We start from the raw sequence: 13,828 nt of genomic DNA, 5'->3' as shown, positions 1-13,828 counted from the left end.
CCAGGTCATGCAGCCTAATAGGTTATGTTAAGGTGTGGACCTGCTATTCAAAGAACGAGCAGATGTTCTGGAAGGGTGCAAGTAAGGAACTGACTGATTTTTCTGGTCCTGGAACAAAGTCGTAGATACTGTGGAAGGAAGACATTTAGAGTGAGACCTATTATATCCTTCTTCAATCTAATTGAGTCAACCAGCAGTCCCCAACCTTTTTGGCACCAGGGACTAGTTTCATGGAAGACAATTTTTCCACGGACTGGGGGGTGGGGTTGGTGTGAGGTGGGGCATGGTTTCAGGAGGATTCAAGCACATTACATTTATTGTGTACTTTATTTCGATTATTGTTACATTGTAATATATACTGAAATAATTAGACAACTCACCATAATGCAGAATCTACTGTTGGTGCTGATCTACCAGGAGGTGGAGCTCAGACGGTGATGTGAGCAATGGGGAGCGGCTGCACATACAGATGAAGCTTCACTTGCTGGGCTCAGCCACCACTCACCTCCTGCTGTGCAGCCGGTTCCTAACAGGCCACTGACTGCTACTGGTCCCCAGGCAGACCAGGGGTTGGGGACTGCAGGAGTAAACCAAACACACTGCTTGTGTTTATCAACACATCTGGAAGCTAGTGGTATAAGTGACAGCTACATTATGTCCCAAATACTGATCCATAGTCCAGCTGCCTCAGAATCATTTGGGGAGACTTATAGACCTTCCAGGGACCCATTTCCGTGAGAATATGGTTCTGTGAAGTAGGATCAGAAAATCTGTGTTTCTTTTATAAGGTCTCAAACTGATTCTGATCACTAGTTTTGTTCGAGGACAGTGATAGGGCAAGGAGGGTGGAGCTGGGCTCTTCAGAAGCACAGAAAGAAAAGGGAGGGCCAGGTTCAGGGAAATAGCTGGATGGTGAAATCCATTCTCCACATTGATGCCAGTCTTTCTAGAATATAAATCTGACCATGTCATGTATAAACTTTCAATGACTCCCCATCACCTACAGGGTGAATTCTCATCTCTTCGGAATGGCATAAAAAGCCTTTCGTGATCTGGCCCTGGCTTCGCTCTCCAGCCTGTTTTACCACATTCCTGCAGATATACTTTACTTGTTGTACCCTGAAGTCACCATGATTTATGGCTCAGGGCATTTATAGATGTTACTTCCTTAGCATAGAATATTTTTCATTCTTTTTTGTCTGGCCCAGACTGCTTAGACGTGGCTGATTCCGGGAAAGCTTTCCTCCCTGCCCAGGTGCAGGCCAAGTGCCCCCATTCTCTGCTATCCCCACTTACCATATCGCAGCACTTAATATGTGTCACCATGATCATCTGTGTACTTGCCATTTCCTCTGTTAACTTCTGAGCTCGTTGGTGGAATATTCATGATTAGAGTCTCAGCCTCTGTTATAGGCCCCAACATACTGCAGGACTCAAAACTTTCATTGAAAGAATGCAAACTGGTATCAAAAATAAAAAGACTCAGGGGGCAATCTTGATTTCTGGAGGCATCAAGCAGGAATTAGAGCAAAGCAGCAGGAAAAACTAAGGGCTTTTGATGTTCCACGAGCACTGGAATGTACAAGACTGGTCAAAACAGTGATCAAACAATGCAAGTGGCAAGAACCAGGAAATGCACAGAAACAAGAAGGCAGTGAACTTCGGGGTCAGGCAAACACCGATCTGGGAGGAGATTTTAGCAAGAAGATTAGGCCCTGTGGTAAAATCCTGCCTAGTTAGGAAATCTCTCTTTTTTTAATAGATGTCAACCCAAGTTTATGGGAAACCTGAAGTTGATAGTTTCACTAGGTGAGTGTGTGCACTTGATAAGGGATATGTTAAAATTGTGACTAGGTTATAGCAAAGCAACTCCTTATCTTCACCCATTTCCTGTTGAGCAAGAGGTCAGAAGAAAGTAGGTTATAGATGAAGTTAATCCTCCTGTGAATGTTAAATAGAAGGTTCTCACTTGACTTCATAGCTGAATTAACTGCAAACATGCCTGCAATCCTAGATGAACTTTGGAGGACCCCTTGATTTATACTGTGATTCATGAATGGGTGCAATTTTCACCTACCTCCTCTTCAGAGAACCTGAGCCACCACTCCTAAGCAATAGCATAGAAGCAGGCAAAGTCTTAAAGGCTCAGCAATTTTATAGGTTTAGGACCATCATAAAAATATAAAACAAAATGAATAAGGTCATCCACGTGAAAGATGATCTGCTTTGTATTATAGACACATTTTGGCCCCATCTTGTTTTTTTTTTTTTTTCCTTTTTCCATGATTTCCTGTAACTGGCCTGTTTTGAATGATGTATTGGGGAGAAGGCCTGTGTCAGATATATTCAGCTGCCTGTCATGAGTAATTAAAACCAGTTGTGTTATTGCTTTCCTTAGTTCCAGCTGACTCTTTGATGCTTTGGTGTCCATGCCAAAAACTACCTCTTATAATTGTCAGAGGCTAGTGTTTGGCAGAGGTCACTGTAAGATAATTAAGCAAATATGTGAAAAACAGTTTTAAATTGTCTGTATTAGCAGAGAGTGTGCATACATGTATTTAGAGTGGGGGTTGAGGAGACACTTTTGAAACAATAACTGACCTTCAGAGCTAGTGATTTGGTGTCAGAGAACTATGTATTTACAGCAACTTTGTACATTTATTAAGTTGGCATGATTTGACCTTTTGGTGAATGACACTGTATTAATTTCTGCAAATAAACATATAGAAAATGTCTAAGATGATCATGGCTCAGTAATGGGACAGATACATTAATAATAATAATGATAATTCAGGATGAAAAGGACCAAAAAAGTGGTTCATACAAAGAATTAAAATAATATAGAGAAAAGAGTAACTCACCATTTTTGAGATTTGAAAGAGGCTACACATATTCATTCATTCAACACCTATTTGTTGAATACCTACTATGTGCCAGGCACTGCTCTAGAGTCTTAGGCTACATCAAGGAACAAAACCCAAGGTTTTGTGGAGCTAATATTCTAGGAGAGATGGAGATGTAATAAATATAAATAAATAAGGTTTTTTTATGTTAGAAAGTGGCATACTTTTGGGAAAAATAGAGTAGAATAGGGGGATTGGAATTCATGGGGAAAGATTGTAACTTAAAATAGTGGTCACTATTGGCTTCATTTGAGGTGATATTTGAGCAAAGAAGTGAAGTGGTCAGAGCACAGGCTATGTGGGTATCTGGGAGAAGATGGAACAGCCAGTGCACATGCGCTAAGTTTTGCGTGTGCCTGGCCTGTGAGAGAGATAGCAAGGAGGTCAGTGCAGCTGCGTGAGAGTGAATGAGGGAGAGAATGCAGTAAGATAGGAAGTTCAGGAATATGGCTGGAGCCAGATCATGTAGGGTCTTATAGGTCATTCAAAGGACTTTCATTTTTATTCTGAGCGATAAAGGGAGCCATTGCAGAGAAGTGACATATGATTTGTGTTTTAAAAGGATTCTCTGGCTGCTGTGTTGAGAAAAGATAATAGAGGGGAAGGAATGCAAACAAGGAGACCAGTAGGACCAGGGACTCATAATCTATGGTTCCTACTTAAATCTGGCTTGTTGATTTTTGTAAGCAAACTTTTACTGGAACACAGCCATGCTCATTTACATTACAATAACAGAGACGAGTAGTTGCCATAATGACTATATGGACTGCAAAGCAGAAAATACTTACTATATGACCCTCTACAAAAAGCTTTGCAGACCTCTAAATTAGAATATTGCTGCAATTCAGAAGAGAGGTGATGGTGCCTTAGACTAGGGTAGAGGCAACTGAAGGTAGTGAGAAGTGTTTTGATTTTGGATATATACAAAATTAAAACCAAGTGGATTTGCTGAGTGATTGGGTGTGGGGAACATAATAAAGAGAGAAGTCAAAGATGAGTCTAAAGTGTTTGACCTGAACCCCCAGAAAACCATAGTTTCTATTGTTTGAGACAGGGAAAGCTGGTGGTGAAACAGTTTTCATGGTGAAAGAAGATCAGGATTGGAACAGCTTAAACTCAGCGTTTGTGAATGTCAGACTGACACCAAGTGAAAATGTTAAGGAGCCAATTGAATATGCAAATCTGACATTCAGGAGAGAAGATCCCGCTAGAGGTGGAAAATTAGGAGCCATTAGTATAGAGATGGTATTTAAGGACATGGTTCTGGATGAGAATATCAAAGGAATAGGTGAAAACAGAGAAGAGGACAGAAAAATGAGTCCTAGAACACTTAAACGTTAAGTTTGGGAAGAGAAAAATCCAGCAAAGAATACTAAGGAGGAGTGACCAGTAAAGTAGAGTAATAAATTAAAACAAGAGTGGGGTGTTCTGGAATCCAAGTGAAGAATGATCAAGGAGAATGAAAGGCTTGACTATGTCAAATATTTTTAGTAACTTTTTAAATAATTTTTAATAACTTTTAATAAAGTAAGAGGAGAACTAAGAATTGACAATTGCAGTTTTGGTAGAGTAGGTAGGAACAAAAGCTGTATTGGAACAGATATAATAAAGTATGGGAGGAGAAGAATTAGAGGAAGTGAATGTAGACAACGGTTTTAGGCAGTTTTTACTGGGAAGGGAAACAAATTTGCAAGCAAATAGGCAATGTCAGGCAAGGAAAGTAGGGTTAAGGAAAGGATTTTTCTTTTTGTTTTTTAGATGGGAGAAATAATTTGATTGTGTATATATGGGAAAGCTGTGGCAGAGAAGGAAATATTCATAATTCAAGAAAAAAGCTGAAAGAATTGCTAGAACAATGCCACTGAGTAGTTAAAACAAGATAGGATCTATTTTGCAAGTGGATGAATTTGCTTTTAAATAGGAGCATAGATAAATCCTCTCTAGAAGCAGATGAAAATCAGAGTTATGTGTGCAGATTCTGAAAGGAAGGTAGTTATGGTTGCAGGAGGCTATGGAAGTCTTTTTTTACTTGCTTTACTTTTCTCAGTGAAATAGGAAAAAAAGATCATTATCTGAGAGTGAAGATTTGAAGTGGTGTATTGCGGGTTTAAGAAGAGAAGAGAATGAACAAAATAGTCATCAAGTATGTGGTAGAGAGAAGGGACTGGAAAAGTATAGTATGATTATCAACCAACGATGGACCAACTTAAGGTCATGTAATCGTATGCATTTGTCTTCAACTCCTTCTTCTGCGTGGTTGCAGGCACAAAGAAAAATTTAACCAGGATTGTGATTGTTGCAGGGGACAAGGAATTGAGAGTGTATACATAGAAATGAATATGCTAATTAAATCATGGAATTTAAGATAAGAAAAGATGAAATAGGGAAGAAGATTGTTGACTAAAGACATCTGTGGGCAGATTGTCTCAGAAAGATTGAAAAATTTTAGATAAAAAAAAAAAATAACAAGTTCAGGGGCAACTCTGAGGGAAAAGTACCAGAATATATCAGACATTCCATGGGAAGACGTCATGGAGTAGAACAAGAAGGATCAAGATATTGGCAGAGAGCAACCCCCGAAAAACTTGGAGTACCATGTCACGTCACTGGTCCCTACACAAACACTCCCAACTCCTGCCCTGACTACAGTGGCCACAGAGGCCCGTGGATCCTGGGGTATCTGTGTGACCCCAGAGCTTGGACATTTTGGGTGGGCTGCCTTCTGGGGAAAGGGACACAGACAACCAGAGTGCCAGCTCTCCTTCATTCACACCCTTTTCCTCCCCTGACCCTCCTCTACCCACTGCTGCCAAGTGACATAGGTGCTTCAGGGACGATTGAGCTGAGTCTCTCAAGAGAGGCTGATTGCCCTCTGTTGGTGCGTCTACTACACAGAGGCTCCCACAGAGGGTGGGGCTCATGCCTTTCCTCTTAAAGACCTACAGCAGACCAAGGGGTGCTCAGACTGTGAGCTTCCTGCCTGCCAGCCCTCACTGGTGCTGCTCACCTGGCTTCTCCAGCAGAGCAGGGCATACCCCAAAGTGGAGGGACATTAAACATGCTTGAGCATTTCACAGGCAACTTGGCACCAGCACGCTTCTCCCTGGCATGATCAGGGATTGAACTTGGAGGGCCAGAGGATGGGCCCACAGGCCAGATTGCTTACCCACAGGACTGGATTGTGTTGCTCAGCAGCATGCAGAGGAGATTTGTGAACTAAACTTGGGAGGCAAGGGAGCCCACTCAGGCAGAACTGAAAGGGGAGTGCAGTGTGGATTCAAGCTACAGTGCACTAGCGGAACACCCCTACCCCACAGGAAAGCCACGCTTTTGTCCTGGGGCAGAATCTTGGACAGGGAAGATCCCAGCATGCGGCACCGCTGCTGGCGAGCTCAGCTAGTTTGGGCTACAGGACAGGGGAGGAGGGAGAAGAGCGAAACTCATTCCCAACAGCCAGTCTGTGAATCCCAGATGGCACCTCCTTTATGAGCAGACTTTCTGGCTTTGTAGGGCCATTTCAGCCCCTCCATAGTGGCTTTCCCCAGCAGCCTGGGAGCTGACCCTTGACCTCTCCCAAGACAGACCTTGTACCCTCATTTGTGGAGGCTGAAGACAGGCTCATCCGAGCCAGCCCCACCCAGCCTCACTCCTCCACGCATCTCTGCTGTGATGGAGAATAAGGAGCCCTTGGGATCTACAGGGCCCTGCCTACCACCTGGTGTATGCAAGTGCTTCTTCTGTTTAACTACAGCTGGTCACAGGCCCCAAAAAGCAACATTGAAGCTGGCCTTTTCCTGCCCTTGCCACCTACTAGCATAGAGGTCAATTTGTACAGCCCTTTATAGCCGTAGTCCCCAACCCCCAGGGTGTGCACTGGTACAGGTCTGTAGCTTGTTATGAACTGGGCCACAAAGCAGGCGGTGAGTGACAGGCAAGCGAGCAAAGCTTCATCTGTATTTACAGCTGTCCCCCATTGCTTGCATCACTACCTGAGCTCCACCTACCCCACCCATCTGTGGAAAATTGTCTTCTAAGAAACCAGTTCCTGGTATCAAAAAGGTTGGGGACTGCTGCTTTATAGCATTTACTGACTCAATCATACAGGGCATGGCTGATTCTTACCTACAAGTACCACCTGCTGTCTCAGAGATTAAACTGGGCATCCCAATATAGTTCACAGGGATTAAGAAGACCTCAGGGCTGGGGAAAGAGAAAGGATTTCAAAGACCTCCATCTTCCCTTATTACTAAGAGATAGAATCTGCCCACACACAGAGTACACCACTGCCACAGCCTATAAATAACTAGCAACAAAGAAAACCATCACACTAAGGATATCTATAACCAAGATATCCACCCAGAACCTAGACCCCCATCAAAGTACCCACAAGCAAAGCCAAAGGCCCTTATCCAACATACGCTACAGACACACCTTCAGAGTGAAGCGGAAAAAGCCTTGTCCAAACAAAAGGAAATCCCAAAACGAGAAGCGATAGCTGCTTCAGAAGAGAAGGAATTAGCAAAAGAACTCCAAAAGTAGGAAAAGTCAGAGCGAAAGGACACCCCCAAAGGAGTACATCAGCTCTCTAGCAATGGATCCCAACCAAAATGAAAATACTGAAATGACAGATAAAGAATTCCAAATATGGATTGTAAGGAAGCTCAGTGAAATCCAAGAGAAAATGGAAAATCAGCTTGAAGAAATCAGAAAAATGACTCAGGAAATGAATGAAAAATTTACTAAAGAGATAGATATATTAAAAAAAGCAATTAGAACTTATGGAAATGAAAAATTCATTTAAGGAAATACAAAACACAGTGGAAACCTTTAAGAACAGACTAGATCAAGCAAAAGAAAGAATTTCAGAACTTGAAGACAACTATTTCTAATTAGCTGAGTCTGTCAAAAATAAAGAACAAAGAATCAAGAGGAATGAACAAAGTCTATGAGAAATATGGGATTATGTAAGACAGCCAAATATAAGAATCATAGGCATCCTTGAGGGTGAAGAAGAAAAAGCACAATGTCTGGAAAACCTATTTAAGAGTATAATTGAGGAGAACTTTCCTGGTTTTGCTAGAGATTTAGACATCCAGATACAAGAAGCTCAACAAACACCTGGGAGATTCACTGCAAAGAAGGAATCACCAAGACATATAGTCATCAGTCTGGCCACAGTAAACATGAAGGAGGAACTCCTACAAACTGTGAGGTGAAAATATCAAGTTTCTTACAAAGGAAAACCCATCAGGCTAACTGCAGACTTCTCACAGAGACCTTACAAGGCAGAAGGGAAGGGATTGGGGCTCCATCTTCAAGTCTTCTTAAACAGAAAAATTGCCAGCCTAGAATCTTGTGTTCTGCAAAACTAAGTTTCATATGTTAAAGAGAAATAAAGACTTTTCCAGATAATCAAACACTGAGGAAATTTGTCATGACCAGACCTGCCCTACAGGAAATACTCAGAACTGCATTATAAATGGATCAGCACAATAGATACCCACCAGTGTAAAATCACCCAAAACCTAAAGCACACAGCTTTTATAAAACAATAGCACAAGAGGAAAAACAAAGCAATAAGGTACTAGTGAACATGAGCAGAACAGCATTCCACATATAAATTCTACCACTCAATGTTAATGGTCTGAATACCTCATTCAAAAGACATAGGCTGTCTTAATCGACAAAAAAAAACACAACCTAAGTATCTGCTGTCTCCAGGAAACACATCTAACCCATGAGGACTCACACAGACTCAGGGTGAAGGGATGGAAAAAATATTCCATGCAAACAGAAACCAAAAGAGAGCAGGTATAGCCATCCCCCTATTAGATAAAATAGACTTTAAATGAACAGTGGTAAAGAAAAACAAACATGGTCATTAAATAATGGTAAAGGGAGCAATTCAACAAGAAGACATAACAATCCTAAATATGTATGCACCTAACCCAAGAGCTCCCAGATTGATAAAGCAAATTCCACTAGATCTAAGCAAAGAGATAAATATTAGCACCATAATTGCTGGTGACTTCAACACCCCTCTAACAAAGCTGGACAGATCATCAAAGCAGAGAGTAAATAAAGAAACACTAGACTTAAAAGGAACTTTAGAACAAGTGGAACAACAGACATTTACAGAACATTCTACCTCAGAACTACTAAATATATATTCTTCTCACCAGCATATGGGACATTATCCAAGATTGATCATATTTTAGTCCACAAAACATGGCTCAACAAATTTAAAAAAATTAAAGTCATACCATATATCTTCTAAGACCACAGTGGAATAAAACTGGAAATCAATTCTAAGAGAAACACTCAAATCTACACAAAGTCATGAAAATTAAACAACCTGCTGCTGAGGGAATCACCAAGACTGCCATGGGACAGAAATGCTCCCTCTTACCCCTACTTATCTCTCCTGGGAATCCTTAGCTCCAATTGAGAAAGCAGGTAATAAGCATTCCTTTAGAGCAGGGGTCCCCAAACTATGATGAGTTGTATAATTATTTCATTATATATTGCAGGGTAATAATAATAGAAATAAAGTGCACAATAAATGTAATGCACTGGAATCATCCTGAAATCATCCCCCACCCCCTGGTCCATGGAAAAATTATCTTTCATGAAAACGGTCCCTGGTGCCAAAAAGGTTGGGGACTGCTGCAGAGGAGAGATTCCATGTTAGATGCAGGGAAACTGGAAATGTAAATGCAGGTAAACTACTCTAGTCATTTGTGCTTCCAAGGAGGGAATTTTACCTCCCTGTGTACAAAATGCAGGGCCAGGACACTCTAAGGAAAACAGAAGATAGAGGACTCAGGTAATGCATTCACAACAAAAACTATGAAGGTACTGAGAAAAGATTTCTGAAGCCCAGTATATCAGTTACATCAGTGATTGGATCACTGTTCTACCTTTTTCAAAGGGAATGTTCAGTGTATGGATACAAGGGTGATTTATAAAACTCAATGGCAAGAATGCAGCTAGGCCTTAGGATGGGTCCAGAGATGAGAAAGCACTGGGACCTGGGAAATAGACCTTTTCCATCCAAGTTTGATCTTCTCTTTGAACATATGCTTCAATATTCTCTTTCCTTGTGGGTGGCATTCTCTGCTCCATAGTCCGCATAACGGAAAACATGGGCAACCTCAGCTTCCCAGTTTGCATGTTCTGGTTTCATCCATAGGGAATGACTTATGGAGTGACTGATTCTGTCTTGGTAGCTCTCATTTATGCTTTCAATTCTCATTTCACTGGGAATGGTCACCAATTGTTCTGGCTTAGGTCTAGGTCTCACTTCTTATCAAATCAACTGTGGCCAGGGGGCTAAGGTCACATTGTACGATAGGGCCATGTAGATCTCATCTTTTCCATCACCAACTAAGGGCTATAGGTGAGGGACACAGTAAAAGCAGGAGGCAAGCTGGAAAGATTCTCCAAAATTATCTTCAGTGCCTGAGTGTCTTCATTGTCTTCAGTGACTAAGATCAGGAAAGTTTAAATTCATGTAACATGCCCATGCTATGCATTAGAGATGCAATTAAATGGTCTCTTGAGAGGAACTCTTAAAAAGGAGTTTCTTGGGAAGGCAGCTCACACCTGCACTTGGAACCTTAGCAAGATTAAGAAGACTGCAATTTTCCTGCATCATTGGGTTACATATGTGTACAGGAAGGATTTGGGTTGATGTAAAGAAGAATAAAAAAAATGTCATGGAAGAATGGTTCTCACTCCTTCCAGACATATTTGTCAAGAAGGAAAAAGGAATGTGGCAGACAGGCCCTCTGTGTCTACCAGATATTCTCTGCCAATATGTATTGTTAAAGAGGAAATATGAATTATGAGAGCCAGGCCCATCAAACAGTGAAATATCCAGTGGTATTTTGAGTCCTATTCATTAGGACTTTCTGAGTATTGCTCTGGATCTAGCTACCATTTCTTTCTTTAAAAAATTGTATATATTTAAAGTGTACAGCATGATATTTTGATATGCATAGTGAAATGATTACTATAGAAAAGCAAATTAACATATCCATTTCTTGACAGGCAGCATAAGTTTATCTTTCAGTTACTAACCATTTGGCCCTTTCCTTGGCTCTGAAGGTGTAGGAACTTTTCCCTATCTCTTCTTCACTTTAGCTCTTCGGTATTTCCTTTCAAATGGTGGGATAATCATAGTGGTAATCACTAAGCGAATGCTAAGTTCTTCATAGCTATGATTTTACTTAATTTTTTCAACAACCCTGTGAGATAGGTACTTGATTTTTACAAATATGGAAACTGAGTCTTGGAGAGTTTAAGAAAATAGCCCAAGAAGCTGGTTAAAGGACCAATCACAAATTGGATCCCAGGGCTGCCTGATATCAAAGTCTGTGTTCTTGAAGTAAACACTAGGAGTGATGAAGATGTCTGGGGAACATGAAAAGCTTATGTTTACAATAATTGTTTATTTATATGACTTTGTTCTCAGACATAATGGGTTCAAATATTTGATTCTATATGAGAAAAATTTGTAAATAGGTTAGGAAGTAGAGATTCATAAACTTGATTTAGGTGTTTTCTCTGGATCCTTTCTGGTATTCCCATATTTCATGCTGGACACCTCCATCCCTGCAGTATGAAGTTCTAAAAGTAAATAATGATCACAGTGTATAAAACAGGACAATTTGTGACAGAATGGATCCTTTCTAGACCCTGCTCTTTTATTTTCATTCTGGGAAAAGATTTTCAACTCTGCCATATAGAACCTAATTTTTCTTTCTCTACTCTAGGATTCTGCTCTCTGTTGGTGCTAAATGTGGGCAGAGATGTGAAGTTGTGAACAAAGGACTCCTTTACCCACCTTTTGGAGTGATGGATGATTGCTTGGCGGTGAGAGAGTGGTAATGGATTCTCTGAGTCATGCTGTGCCTGGGAGAGGTGAGAAGTCAGGGACAGCTGGTCTCTGGGAGGCAGCAATTCCTTGGCTCAACTTTGTATGGGTCAGGCTCTTCACTGCTCATGACAGGAATTACATTTCAGTGGTCGATAATCCGAGGACAGGGTCCAGACAGAGATTAATGAGAAACCCTAACCCTCTCTGGAATCTGGGTAGAGCCTGGGGCTACAGGGCTTGGCTCCAGAAGAAACGGTTTAAGAAGCCAAGAGCCCAAAATGACTAAAGTAGGATATCAGACCCCTGGCTAAGGAAAGATGAGCACCCTTAACATAGGCCCTGGTGTTCAATGTCCAGCTCATTCTCCGCTTGATGATCAGGAAGGAGGGTGAGACTAGGTGACTCAGTGTACAAATAGGCATATTGAAATTTTAAGCTTCCCTGGGAGATTAGGATGGATTACTTTTAACCCAGAGTGTGATGATTATAGTCCCTCTGTCAGAGAAGCATCTAAGGTAGGTTCCAATCTTTGGTGTCTTTACCAAGCTAATAAAAAGAAGGACTTGATTTGTTCATTCACCTGTTCACTTATGGACTAAACTGACAAGTATTTATTCAGTGCATAATATATGCCAGGCGTTGTGCTAGGCACTGGGGACAGAAAGAGAAACACAGATTTAAGTCACGTTTAAATCTGGTGAAGGGTAGACATAAAATGACACATACTCAAATAAATACATAATTTTAATTGTGGTAAATGCCATGAAGCAAACATACAAGAAAGAGGATAATGAGGGTGGGAATGTCTAATTTAAATTTGAGGATCTAGGAAGGTCTTTCTTCTTGGTTAATAAACCTTGAATTCTTTGGGGATTCTACTCAGGGGAGGTTTATGAAATGAGAGCTGCAATAAGATCCTCTGCATGGGTCCCCATAAAAATCAGACAATAAAGGTAGATTTGGGAGGGGAAGAAATTTCCTTCCTGTCTTCATATTCTTCCACATCATATACAAGCTGGATGTGTACTATTCACAGTTTCATTCCCACCACCTAGATATAATGGCTAGCATGTAGTAGATGTTCAATAAATATTGGCTGAATAAATGAATAATTTAAAAGCTAACATTCCTCTGCTTCTCTTTTCCTATTTAAGTTGTTTAGGGCAAAGCTGGAAGTATAGGGGCAGATTAAATTTTGGGAGATGGATTCATGTCGTAAATCCTACATTGGGATGTGACGTACAGAATATGTGGACAGCTTGTGGGCAATACCAGAAAAAGATCCTGAAGTCAAAGACCAGTTGGAAGGATAAGGAATCGTCTCATTTTTTGAGGCCTAAAGGTTAGGACGAGGTAATAGGTCTCTGCCAGTAAAGCCTTTCGTTTCAGCCGTAGTGCCGTGCCCCCGTGCCAGGACAGCTGACACACTCTATCTCTGCTCTTTAGCAGACTTTCAGCCATGAGCTGAACAAGCTCTGGACATCTAATGCACGGCACGGATGGGGATGGATGTGTTAATTTGGTTGTGGTAATCATTGCACAATGTACACATGTATCAAATCATCCCATTGTGCACCTTGAATATATATCACTTTTATTTGTGGATGGAATAGTTTCAAAAAGAAATAAAGAAAATGGGGGGAAAACTAGCTAACTCTGGAGAAGCCGATGAGTCAGGTAATGGCAGAGTGAGGGGCAGGGAGAAGAAGTACCAAGAGTTTGTAATGGACAACATTGAATAAAAGGTCTTTTTCATTTTTTTTTTGTTCTTAGTAATGAACTTTCTGGGATGCAGAAAGTTTATTTCAGTTTAACTTTAGGTATCCGCACTGATATGGCCAAGTTTCCACACTCAAGTCCACAGAATGATTGTGCAGACTCTGAAAAAAGGAACAATATGGAAATGGCCACTGGCAGGGATAGGGCATCACAGTATTTCCTAATGTTTGATCTGAAAGTAGTTGCCTCAGTTAGCTTCAGTGGGCAAAGGTCTCCCCTCCCTTCCCTTACCCTCTGAAACCCCACTAACCTTATGCCACCCTCT

The sequence above is a fragment of the Lemur catta genome, chromosome 3 (genome assembly GCF_020740605.2).
Source record: "Lemur catta isolate mLemCat1 chromosome 3, mLemCat1.pri, whole genome shotgun sequence".
NCBI classification, from domain to species: Eukaryota; Metazoa; Chordata; class Mammalia; order Primates; family Lemuridae; genus Lemur; species Lemur catta.
This window is presented reverse-complemented; position numbering follows the sequence as displayed.